The sequence below is a fragment of the Bidens hawaiensis genome, unplaced genomic scaffold (genome assembly GCF_021521415.1).
Source record: "Bidens hawaiensis isolate Kalapana, Puna unplaced genomic scaffold, B.hawaiensis_p1.1 tig00046127_1, whole genome shotgun sequence".
Classification (NCBI taxonomy): domain Eukaryota; kingdom Viridiplantae; phylum Streptophyta; class Magnoliopsida; order Asterales; family Asteraceae; genus Bidens; species Bidens hawaiensis.
Window position 1 is genome coordinate 71,997 of NW_027505967.1, and position 13,544 is coordinate 85,540.

General features: G+C 35.4%; 1 pseudogene; it reads right to left on the reverse strand.

Moving 5' to 3' along the window:
- Window positions 1-810: 810 nt before the first annotated feature.
- On the reverse strand, window positions 811-1,733 carry LOC143616168 (uncharacterized; annotated as a pseudogene).
- Between the last annotated feature and the right edge of the window lie 11,811 nt (window positions 1,734-13,544).

Here is a 13,544-nt window from a genome sequence, read left to right on the forward strand (position 1 = left end):
TAGAACCGCGAGAACCGAACCAGAACCGAAACTGACTAAAAGTTAGATCCGGAACCGGAACCGGTTAATGTAAACAGGTTCGGTTCCAGAACCAGTAAAGTCGGTTCTCGCTAATTGGTTCTGGCCAGAACCGTTTCCGCTGTATATTTATCAAATATGTTGTGCAAACTTTACAAATTACAAAACACGTTTATATAATCGTATGTCTTCTTTTAAGGTAAAATTAATTTAGATTACAACATGAACATCCGTTATACTTTTGATTAAAACCTAATTGTTTAAGTTAAATGAATCATTAGCAATGATAGATTAAAGGAAGATCATATCATTCTTGATAGCTTAAATCAAAATTGATCATAGGTGCTAGGTCTTGAACGAAAAGAAAGAAGATTTGATTTAAATAATGATTGAATGGACGTGGTTAATAAATTACTCAATAAAAAATGGGTATTGATAAATTCAGTAAAAACTTTTTTAATATTTCGGTTCTTCGGTTCCAAGTCTAGAACCGCCGGTTTTACCCGGAACCGAACCGTGAACCGTTTAATGCAAATTCTGAGAACCAAGAACCGTAATATAACACCGGTTAGCGGTTCTAAGGCACCGGTTCGGTTCCGGTTCTGCAGTTCTGAACCGTTTTTTGCTCACCCCTATAGCTATATGGACAAAAGGTAAATGTTGTAGATATAGTTTTCAATGTTGTATATGATAGAAATTACATGTTATACCATAAAATGTAAAATCAAACAGAAGTAAAAGTATGTGTGTGTTATACGCATAGGTAGATAACAAGTTGGACGATTTCACACATGTATATATACTCTGCATAGTTATACAATATACCTTGAAATAAACACTACACTTTTATGATCATTCCCCATATCACTCACGTGACTATCTTCCATCATACCTATATATTTATCTCATATACATCTTATATACTATGGTATTATTTTAACTATATATATACATTATATTTTGTATTACGTGCCATGTCACCTAGATACCAAATCTTTCGCGACGAGAAAAATGACCATCGGATGAAGATAATTACACCATTAACGGATGGTTTAATTCAATGCCAATTGTATCATTGTATGTTGATGCACCGATTCCCGGATCGATCACTTGCGATTGATAGTCCATTGTTGAAGCCGCTTCGGTCCATAAACCCGAGTCATCAAACTCGGGCAGGTCGGCGTTCAGGTTTCCATTTGGAACGACGCAATTATTATCACCGGTGAAACTATGATAGTGCCCGTTAAGATCTGGGATCTCGGGCACCATTACACTTTCCACTTTGACCTTATTATATTGCTGCTGCTGCTGTTGCTGGTGCATGTATCTGTCTTTCAAACTCTTGTTGTTTCTTCATTTGTTGAATCGCGCAGTGGTGCCGGGCCTCGGTCACGGCGGGTGGCGCATTAGCGGTCTCTTCAGGGAGGTTGACATGCGCACTGGGCCCGTACAGTCTACGGGCCGCAGCGTCACACGCTATTGCTGCTTCACGAGCAGAGTTGAAAGTCCCGAGCCAAATGCGGCTGCCCCGGTTTGGCTCGCGGATTTCAGACACCCATTTTCCCCAGGTCCGTGGGCGGACACCTTTGTAGGTACACGAAGCGTTCTCCGGACCACCTTTGCCTCTCATGCACCCTTTTCGCGAACTCGCCTGACCGGTGGACCTTCGGTCTTGTTTCCTCCCTCCGGCATTGATCACGGAACTCAACATATTTTATGTTTATGATCAGTTAGATGGATGTGAAGTGTACGAGGTAATCATATTCTATTCAGAGGTGACTTTATAGGGCAGACCACAAGTGAATAAGTAGATAAGTGTATTCCTGTTGGCATGGTACGTGTCTTGGTGGAAGGATAGTGAAATGGCAAGAGATGGCATTGCACACGTGTGTTGAGAAAGAGGACATGTTTTTTATGATCATCATATTCAATTCTTTCTTCACGTTAGAGACAATGTATCTATCTATCTATACTGCATGACTGATGATTCTAGCTCATGCTTTCAGGGCATTTGTGTCATTTTATATTTACTTAAGTCTCCATTCAAAGAACTGGCATCATGTTGACAAAAATAAATAATTTATATTTTCTATAATATATTTTTATATCAAATTCCAAAAAAAATGGCCTATGCCTATTAAACCAACGGCTTTTATATTTAACTAGTTTTTTTATCTGGCGCTTTGCGGCGAGGCAGCTGGCAAACCATAACATTAAAACACGAACGTTGGTAAAACTCGAGTATTACGACGATGAGTCGACACGAATTCGGTCAGTATTGGCTGTGTTCGTTACCACATAGACACCATTGATAAAATTTCAGCGTTAAAACCCAAAAAATGAATTCGTTAAATGAACTTATAAAAGCATTAACTAATTAATAAGAAAACAAAATATTTAAAACGATGTTTATTTGGTTAGCAAACCAGGGCAGTGGTAAAACCCAAGCGTTGCTAATACCAAGCATTGAGGCGGTAACTTGACACGAATTCGACATGTTTTGATTTCGTACGTTACAGTAACGGAACTCAAAAACGAAAAAACATATAAAATTGAGGTGGACCAACGACCAATTTTTTTTTGGGGGAGGGGGGTCGTTTGTTAAACTTGCGCATTGGTAAAACTCGAGCGTTGTCAGTCATGGGCTATAAATAAGGCCGCAAGTCTACACGAACTTAGTCCGTTTCTTTTAGGTTTAAAAAATACTGACGTTTGATTGGTTTCCAATGCGTTATTATAGTAATCTAACTAAAAAAACAAAACAAAATTCATCAATCAATACAGTGCCGTACAAACTTATTATTTATATATAGTATATAACTAGCTTAGTTCGTGTGTCATGAGGGTTTATTCAGGTTTTTTAGTATATATTTTAAAATATATTATTTGTTATATTAAGTTTATTAAATAGCGCTCGCTTTTAATGTCATTTTGGTTGTAAGTTTTTTTTTGTTTTTGACCGAGGTGAGCTATATATATCGTTGGGGTAAAGTTTACTTTCAAGTATACGAAATGAGCTAACGTTTGTTGTACCATGTTTATTGTTTTGTTTTCTAGTGTCGAGGTGGTCAAAAGTTTAATGTTTTTGTTTGTCTAATTTTCAACTTAATTGATAGTCGATGTTATTAACTTTTGATGATTTTCCAGGTATTGATTATTTTTAATTTACATTGTACTTAATTTTCGTTTAAATATGTAGGGTTTTTGATTATGATGTACTTAGGCTTCAACTTAAACATAAACTTTGATGTGTAAATCAACCGGTGTTATAAATAACGTTAAGGAATTTTATATTCAAATTAAATGATAGATACTAAATTATGTATCGTTGATTGTGTCATATTTTTTTTAATCAATATTTTAAGACTAAGTCAGAATGAAGTTGTTTTGAGACCATACATCATATCTATATCTATAATATATATAAGCGAAACATAAAAATCTTATGTGTCGCGATGTGGTCGCTCCCTCTTTTTTTGGAGTCAACAGATTTGCTTGATTTTTAAATGAAGGCTTTTCATGCATTTGACCCGAATTAATGGATATGGGTCTTACCAAACCCAGATATTCCTTAAACGGGTTATAGCATCTCATTAAATAAAAAATTATTCTCACCAAATTATTGATGTAAAAATCCTATAAAATAGGACATACTAGAAATTAATATCTTATTTATTTTAAAAAAAGATATATATTATTTAAATTAGAAAACCAATTTTATAGTAAAAAAAACGAGTATTGGGTCTCATCAAACCATAAGTATATTATTAACTTTCATAAATATTATTTATAATTAAAATAACCAAATTTATAGTAAAAAAAATAAACGGGTCTTAGGTTTCATCAAAACCATATAGCTTTTAAACCGGGTTAAAACATCTCATTTATTTGTGAAACAATTTATCATCAAATCATAAGTATATTATTAACTTTCATACAATAAAAAAATATAAATTCAAAAAAAATATCTTAGAACAAACAATATAAAGCAACCCCCGTAATACGGGGGATAAAAACTAGTATATATATAAATTGAAAGATGAGTAAACATTTGGTGGTACCTTATCTAGAGTCGAAACTCTATAAAATAATACACTTTGAACAACTAAAATTTATTAATTAAAAGAGTTATTAATTAATCGATAAATTAATAATTATTAATTTATATATTAATTAATATTTTATTAATTTATAGTATAATACTTTGTTTATAAACACCTTTTAAGCTTCCACTTAATTATTATATACAATGCATGTATATCAAATGAATGGCCCTATTTGAAAGAAACCTTCAATCTCCCCCCTTCGCGAAACGAAGCTATTAAAGCGGCAATCACATTGAACAATTTCTTGTTGAGCTATGAGAAAACAACACCATAAGTTCTTACCATGCTAAGGAAAATTAGAGACGAGATTGAATGGGAAATTGATTTTAACAAAAAACAAAAGACAATTGAGTCATTTTTCAAGAAACCTTCATATATCATTCATGTAATATGCTATATATAAGGAATTATTAATTTATATTTTATATGGGGATTAAAGAAATTATCAAAAATGTATTATCTTATAATTTTAGCGAATAATTAATTTAGCACCCTATCCCCGAGTCGGGACCAGCAAAAAATATTATCTTAGAGAGTTTATTAAATAATCGAGTATTAATTTATCGAGTTTCTACTGTATTGCAAACACCACCGGTATATAAATAACTAGGTTTCATATATACTTTGATAAATTTTAAACAAACAATATACCAAAGAAATAATATTAGTTCTTACTTGTTGCAAGGAACTAAGGTTCCATTCTCACATCAACCCATCCACCTAGACGAGATGGGCCCGTAACCATCGCCATTGAAGATTTTCGATAAAACCTTAAACATGATAAAGTTATAAAATGAAAAATCGAAATAGGACACTCAAAATTGATCATCAGTAAAAACATAACATGTCACTAGTGTCAAGATTGGCACGATGATGTTTTCATCATATCTTGCTTTCGTCCACAAAGAGGCGAAAATATGAAAGTATTCTTTTGAAGGTTTAAGAATTCCCGAGACTGGATTGTGTGTAGTTTTTACCCGCATTCTGGATCACATGCATTACGTCTAGATGCTTTACATGATACAAATATGAAATAATACCGAATTAGAGACTACCAAACCATGTAACGTATTATAAATAGATTGTTATAAGAACATAACAACCCTGCAATGTTTGCAACATCTTCTTCGTCAAGAAGGCCTGCGAAGCCGTTAAACTGTTTATTTTACGAGTACATCATGGCCTCATCAACCATCGCTTTGCTTCTTCAAAACATAACGATGAACAAATAATTAGAACGTTAATCAAAAGTAAACAAAATATATTTTGTTTTCGTATAAAGATCATTAATTACCTCTCTAATATCGAACCAAGAAACATGAAGTAATCACAGTCATAAACCATGCTCTTTTAAATCAATTGTTTATCTCCATGTCCAGGTACGCAAGTAGGAGTAACGTTTCAAATAAGGTTCACCACGGTTCCCTGGGTGCAAACTTCATATGTAACATCTGGTCCCACACTACCAATATTTTCCATTTTGCCAAATAAGAGATTACGAATTTGTTTTTGGTTGTCTAGGACGAGATTTCCCAGGAGGTCACCCATCCTATCACTATTTTAATTTGAGCACGTTTAATTGTGGAGCTATCCTTTTGTCCACTAGCATTAAGCCCTAAATGCGTTGGTGATTTAAGAAGCAAAACATTTACTTATGAACCAAAGATCTCTCATTTCCACGGCCGACGTATGATTTGCCTACGGTGTTACATCAAACCTGTGACATGAAAACAACCGTCAACAATTTAGGTTATGATTTATTTCTAAAAGGCATAAACTTTATAACACTATTACAATTTTTGAAATAATAAGAAATTATTTAGGAAAAGTATTATTTTTTCACAATAGTTAATAGATTGTTTTATAAGGTGATAGTACTCTGTTATGAAATTTGCCACTTTTAACCTACTAAAAAACTAACTTGTTTGCTTAAGGTAAAATCAGATACAGAAAGAATATTTTTATTGAAATAAACTTGTTAACTATAAGGTAGCGTTTGATATGCAAGAATGACAGGGGGAATGAAATGATTCATTACGTGGGAATGAAGAAAGTGGTGTTTGGTTGCTCAATGGAATGGAATCATCTATTACACATGGAATCCCATTCCATCAAAACCATTCCTTCCCACCCCCCTTCTTTTTTTTCATTCCATTCCTCCATCACCATACTTTCTCAACACCACCACTACCTAATAACCACCACCATTACCACCGTCACCACCACCACCTGACCACCACCATCGCCGTCGCCACCACCTTCGTCACCACCACCGCCGCCACCACCACTACCACCACCACCACCACCTTATCACTAGCGTTGCCATCGCCACTTGACCATAACCGCCACCACTGTTGCTGCCTGACCACCACCTCCGTCGCGCCACCCTACCATCGCCATCACTACCACTGCTACCACCGCCGCCCCCAACACCACAACCACCCCACCTGACCGCCACCACCACCATTTTCGTCGCCGGAGCTACTACCACCACCGTCTCCATTTCAGCTTTTTTTTAAGTAAAAAATATATATTTTGGGATACAAATATTTTTATTATTTCTATTTCATTCCTACAATTTTTTTTAGATAGCAAACAACATAAAGTAATTATTTATTGCATTCCATAGGTTAACCAAACAAGACAAAGGAATGGTAATGATCAATTTCATTCCCTTGTTCATTTCATTCCTTCTCTCATTCCATTCCCTCTTCAATCCATTACTTTCAAACAAACATAAGGGTAATACCCAGAAATGAACATTGGACAGATGAGATCAAAAGAGCTATGTTCAGAGCATTGTTACGAAAAGAGATTAATGAATGTATAAGCTCACTAAAGACAGGTAATCGTACGACAGACAACAGCTGGAAAAGGACAATTCTATCGTGCTTAGCCATTGTAGACATTCTCTCGTGCTCAGCCATGAGAGAAAAATAGTACAACTATCGATGACATATTGTCCTATACATATACACCTTAAATGTCTATAACAGTGCATACAATACATAATATAAAGAATATCATTTCACCTTTAACTATGTGTTTTATAATCTCTCATATCTCTCAAGTATCACTAACATTATCTGTTAATCGAGCTGGTCTTGGTCCATAATCCTTAAGGGTCCAAGATTTGCTTTAACATTAGTGCCATCCGGGTCAAATTATAGTTTTTACGACAATTGTTTGTGAGTTTTTGAGGGAATATGAGTAGTGACGTCATGGCGGAAAAGAACTGAGAAATTCCAGTGGAGGAGGAAGAATAAATCGAGTTGGAAAGTTAGATAATGGAGGAGTTAGGGCTGGACCCTTGCAAAGAAATCGGGATTTCCTGGTAAATCTAAAAAATAAACAGCAGAAGGAAACAACGATGCAATCGGTGCAAACAAATTTGTTCGAAACTCCAGCAACATAAGTTGCAACCGATGGAAGTATAACAAACAAAAAACCAGCAGGAAACGACATAAGGTCAGGTAACATTGTTCCACAAACATTTCAACAAACACAATGTTTAAATACGGTCTCAACACAGCAAACACAAAAATACCAATATCAACACCAAACATGACCTTCACACTCCCAATCATGCACACTCCCAGACCTACACGACAACTTTCATTCGAGAACTTTTACACGATACATTCCGGTGGACAATGGCCATCGGGACCACAAACAGTACACCCGTTTACATGGAATCAAAACATGAGAGCACAAGCAACTATGACATTACTTACCCAGTGAACCCATATACAGGAGCATTAGTGACCGATTTAAAAACAACCATACAATCGCTGGACTTGACCACACCTTATAAACCATCATTAACCTACACCCAATCCAAGTTCACCAAAAGAATCATAAAAGTAGTGGTTGATGTAGTGGGACCACCACCAATACCAATGCATCTGCAAGGCCCCGTTACAGGTGCCTCACTTGGACGTTGGATTTACTCATAAACACAGTTCTATAAATCAGAGTTTATTAAAGCTTTCGCGGAAACGTTAACTTTAATCATTTGATATAGAACATTCGATCTTTTCTATAAAACATAATATACAACATTATATTTAAAACATCATTTCTCTTCCATCTTCAGATTCTTGCCATTCAATCCATGCCATGTGCCCACCTCATGCTAGCTCATTAAACATATTCACCTGCGTGCATACTAAAAGTTAGCTACGCTGAGTGACTTCTAGTTAATCAGGCAACATACAATTCATTCTCATACATTCCTTCACGTATCCGAAGACACGTATTAATACCTTAACCTTGTGTAAATATCCATAAGAGGAACGTCACGTAATATCTATTAAGGAACTATTACTATTACCCATACTATATATTCTCCATAGAAGGAACACTCTATATACTTTCCATTGAAGGAACACTCTATATATTATCCATAAAAGGAACACTATACTATCCATAGAAGGAACACTACACTATCCATAGAAGGAACACTATACTATCCATTGAAGGAACATTATACATTATTCACAGAAGGAACTCTATATATTATGCATAGAATGAACACCATATCTAAGTTATTATTTAATATCCATGTAAGGAGCATAACATTATCATTTAATATCCATTTAAGGAACACTTCTACAACCATACCCCTTGACGATACGTGCAATATCCGAAGATCGTTCACGCAACGTCAAGCATTCATTCATAATATAACATAACTATCACATTCGTCATTAAGACATACACTTACCATTTAAGGTAAGTGTATTAACATTCACATCGACTATGCACACAGCCCCGAAAGTAGAACGAGGAATGGGGCTAGAAACTCACCTGTCTTCGGTTTCCTTCTGAGTTAATAGTGATTCCTTTCTTCAATTTGAGCACAGCTAACTGTACATCAATTACATGTATCAATTTCCTAATCCTATACTCTTTCTTTAGGTTGCACCAGAAATGGTTAAGTCTGGTCTATTCTTTGTATTTGAATGGTATTAGAATACATTTGTGTTAGCATTCAACTTGTATTAGAATACCTTTGTATTCGAATGGTATATGATTAGAATACATTTGTATTCTAATGATCACATTGTATTCTAATGATACATTGTAATCTAATTCATGAATTGTAATCTAATGATAGATTGTAAGCTAATGATACATTGTAATCTAATGCATGAATTGTAATCTAATGATAGATTGTAAGCTAATGATACTTTGTAAGCTAACGCATGAATTGTAATATGATGATAGATTGTAAGCTAATGATACATTGTAAGCTAGTGCATGAATTACAATCAAATGATAGATTGTAAGCTAATGATACATTGTAAGCTAATGCATGAATTGTAATCTAATGATAGATTGTAAGCTAATGATACATTGTAAGCTAATTCATGAATTGAAATCTAATGATAGATTGTAAGCTAACGATAAAATGTAAGCTAATGCATGAATTGTATTCTAATGATAGATTGTAAGCTAATATTACATTGTAAGCTAATGCATGAATTGTAATCTAATGAGAGATTGTAAGCTAACGATACAAAGTAAGCTAATGCATGAATTGTAATCTAATGATAGATTGTAAGCTAATAATACATTGTAAACTAATGAATGAATTGTAATCCAATGAAATATTGTAAGCTAATGATACAATGTAAGCTAATGCATGAATAGTAATCTAATAATAGATTGTAAGCTAACGATACATTGTAAGCTAGTGCATGAATTATAATCTAATGATAGATTGTAAGTTAATGATACATTGTAAGCTAATGCATGAATTGTAACCTAATGATAGATTGTAAGCTAATGCATGATTTTGTAATATAATGATAGATTGTAAGCTAATGATACATTGTAAGCTAATTCATCAACTGTAATCTAATGATAGATTGTAAGCTAATGATACATTGTAAGCTAATGCATGAATAGTAATCTAATGATAGATTGTAAGCTAATGATAGCTAATGCATGACTTGTAATCTAGTGATAGATTGTAAGCTAATGATACATTGTAAGCTAATGCATGAATTGTAACCTAAATATAGATTGTAAGCTAATGATACATTGTAATCCAATGCATGAATTGTAATCTAATGGTAGATTGTAAGCTAATGATACATTTTAAGCTAATGCATGAATTGTAATCTAATGATAGATTGTAAGCTAATGATACATTGTAATCTAATGCATGAATTGTAAGCGAGTTCATCAAAGTAATCGACTATATGATTCTATGCAAGTTCATCAAAGTAATCGACTATGTGATTTTAAGCGAGTTCATCAAAGTAATCGACTTTATGGTTGTAAGCGAGTTCATCAAAGTAATCGACTATATGATTGTAAGCGAGTTCATCAAAGTAATCAACTATAATAATGTAATCGAACGAGTTGAATAAATGGGTCACAGTTTGGTCCTATATCATCATTATCTTTACTCGTTTTAACCTTAACACCTTAGTATGGCTTGGTATTGACCCATAGATGCTTTCCTTAACCGTTTTCGGCCAAAACTTGACCCGAGTGGCCATAAAGTTTGAACCTTTAGGGGTAATGATGTTCAAAACTAGATCTAGGGTTTCTTTAAATGAGCCGTTCATAACCATAAGTTCGTTAAGTCCATTTTAGTCATCAAGTTTGCAACTTTATGACTTGTCTAGACCCGATCTACTCTAGGGTTTAATTTCATAGCTAACCGTTCATAAAAATATAAACTTTAAGAATCAAGAACATACCTTTACTCGTTTTTAGTTATGTTTTATGTTGGTGATAAACTTAAATCTTGTATCTTGCTTGTAGGGTTAAGATTTATCAAGATTTAGGCTAGGTTCGGTCACAGATCTTCTTCTTCTTCTTCTTCTTCTTCTTCTTCTTCTCACGGCTGTATAAAGAGGTCTATGTGTGTTTGTTTTGAGTGTGTAGGGAGGCTATGGTGTAGAGATGGATAAAAATGGAAGGGATTAGGGTTTAAGGGGCATTTATACTCCCTTAAGCCCATGGAACTAAGGCCCATCTGTATGTCCCAAAGACGGATATTTCAATATGATATTAACTATCTCTATGTCAGTGCGGAATCGTTAATACGAGATGATTCAAGATGATGGACAAAAACACGTAAAGACCACAATAGAATGCTTCAAAACACACATTGTATTAACGCCGGGTGCTTAAGCACTAGATTACAATACTCGTCTTACCAATTGACAAAGTAAAAGGCCAATATAAACCCTATACACATATTCTATATATAGGGTAGCTAACAACCAAGCCTAACACAAAGCCCAAAGCCCACTGAGATCCTTTAAGGATCTAGGTTTACATATATCACACAAACTAAAACTAATTAACATATGACTAAGTACAAACCATCAGATATGGACCCAACAATCTCCCCCTTGGTTTGTATCTTCGTCTTTAATCGTGTTCCATGTTATCGATATCCGCATCCTTTAAACCACATGCCCAAAATCCAGTTCTGATAATAGAAGCCGCCATACTGGTGTATTCCATTGCAGCCATTTCAAAAAATTGGGTCAACAATGATTTGAAATGTGCCGAGGGTTTTGATATCTCTTTCCCCAAACTTAAGCAAATCTCCCGGATCAACAAACCTGAAGTGCCCTTTACCCTTCTGTAAATGTATAACAACGGTAGCAGTCTCACTATCAAACATCCAGAACCTCATATTATCCAGGGTACCATCCAGGATGGCATTAGGCACAGGAATATGAGTAGCCTTATTTGTAGCTGGCCATATGACATTTACCATGGTCTTTCCTGTTCGTGGATCCCTAACCCCCTTAGCCTTCTTCAAAAATGAATCAGCGGTCTTCATGTTTGGAAACCTAGTATCGACTTGGCTTCGTAGACAGTTCCAAAAATCAGTATCTCGCTTATCATGAGTTGGGTTGTGGCACGGAGCGTTGATCAGGTCGCTGAGATCTACCTTCGTCCGAGATCTAAAGTCTTTCATCTTATTATAGTACTCATTAGTCCCAGACCTTCGTTTAACCCACCACATATTCTTTTCAGCATCAAAGTCCTATGACATGACTCCTGAGCGATCACGATATTTATATGAGAATCTCTTTTGAAAAGTGATAATAAACCTATCTGGATAATCGGACGATTCAACGTTTTGATTAAAATTCTTCATTACAAGGAGCTTCTTTTGAATGCGTTCCGATTGTTCATCGGTTTTTGGTGGAATTGAAAGATAGTGCTCCAGCAACTCAGCAGCGTCAGCATGTGCAGAAGTTTGTGCACTGGAGCTTCCACCTTGTTCAGCAGTAGTTGGTTTCTTAACTTTTTCTTCACTACCCTTGAATTCGTCTTCAAATTTCTGAATAAGTTTCTGTTGAAGGTCTAGGTACATAGCAGTTAGGCCTCCCATGTTGGACTGAAGCTCTTTGATCTTAGAATCTTTGTCAGAGTTGCTAGCTTCAAGTTCTTGAATACATTCATCCTTTACAACTGAATCTTGTTCGAGTTAAAAAACTCGACGTTGTAGAGCTTGGATGTCTACAAGAGCATCTTCAAGTACAACCCCCTTTCCTTTATTTTACAAGTGGGTCTCTTGCATGGCGAGAATCTGAGCAAGCTTCTTGGAGGCACTAAAGCTTGGCTAACCCTGATTGATTGGGTCAAATGAACCAGATGGAGCATCAGTGTGTTGAATGTCGGCCTCAAAATCAAACTCACGAGCAATGTCATCAAAAATTTGCTCTTGAGTTTGATGCTTAGCAATGGATAGACAAGGGTCAACATGAATCTCAAGAACTTCCTACTCACGTTGATGTTGTTGTTGTTGTTGACTTCTTGTTGTTGTTGTTATAGCTTTAGTGACCAGCACGCCAGGTCTCGGATCTTTCATCCTTCGTTTACGTGGAATGAGATCGGCGGCTGGTTCCTCAGGGGTATCATCATCTTCATTTACATTGACTGCTTGAGGAGGCTTCAAAGCAGTCTACTGTAGCGGTTCTTTAAAGGTCTCAGAATCCTTTAGTTGCTCAGCAGTCGGAGCTTTATCTGTTTCACGGTGTTCAGACTCCATATGTTGTACGGGAGTCTCCTCATCTGAAATAATCTCAAGTGTAGCAGCACGCCTCTAAACTGGCGCCACATGCTCTTCAGCAACTTGAGCTCTAACTGTAACAGTCTTTGTTTCAGCAAAACAGCCAAACTTAACTAGATCATTATGGCCCTGATAAACGACATTTGACCCTTTCCTGGACTGCTTCATCAATCCAAAAGTATTGGATCCTATCGACTTCATATCTAGTGTCTCAACAGATTTAACAAGATCAGTGTAATGTAAATCAAAAATCATTTGTAAGAACCGAGGATACATAAGGAACATTTCTTTCTTCTTCCCCTTCAGGTTGCTCATCATCTCATCGAAAACGAACTGAAATAATTGAAATTCCAATCCATGATCAG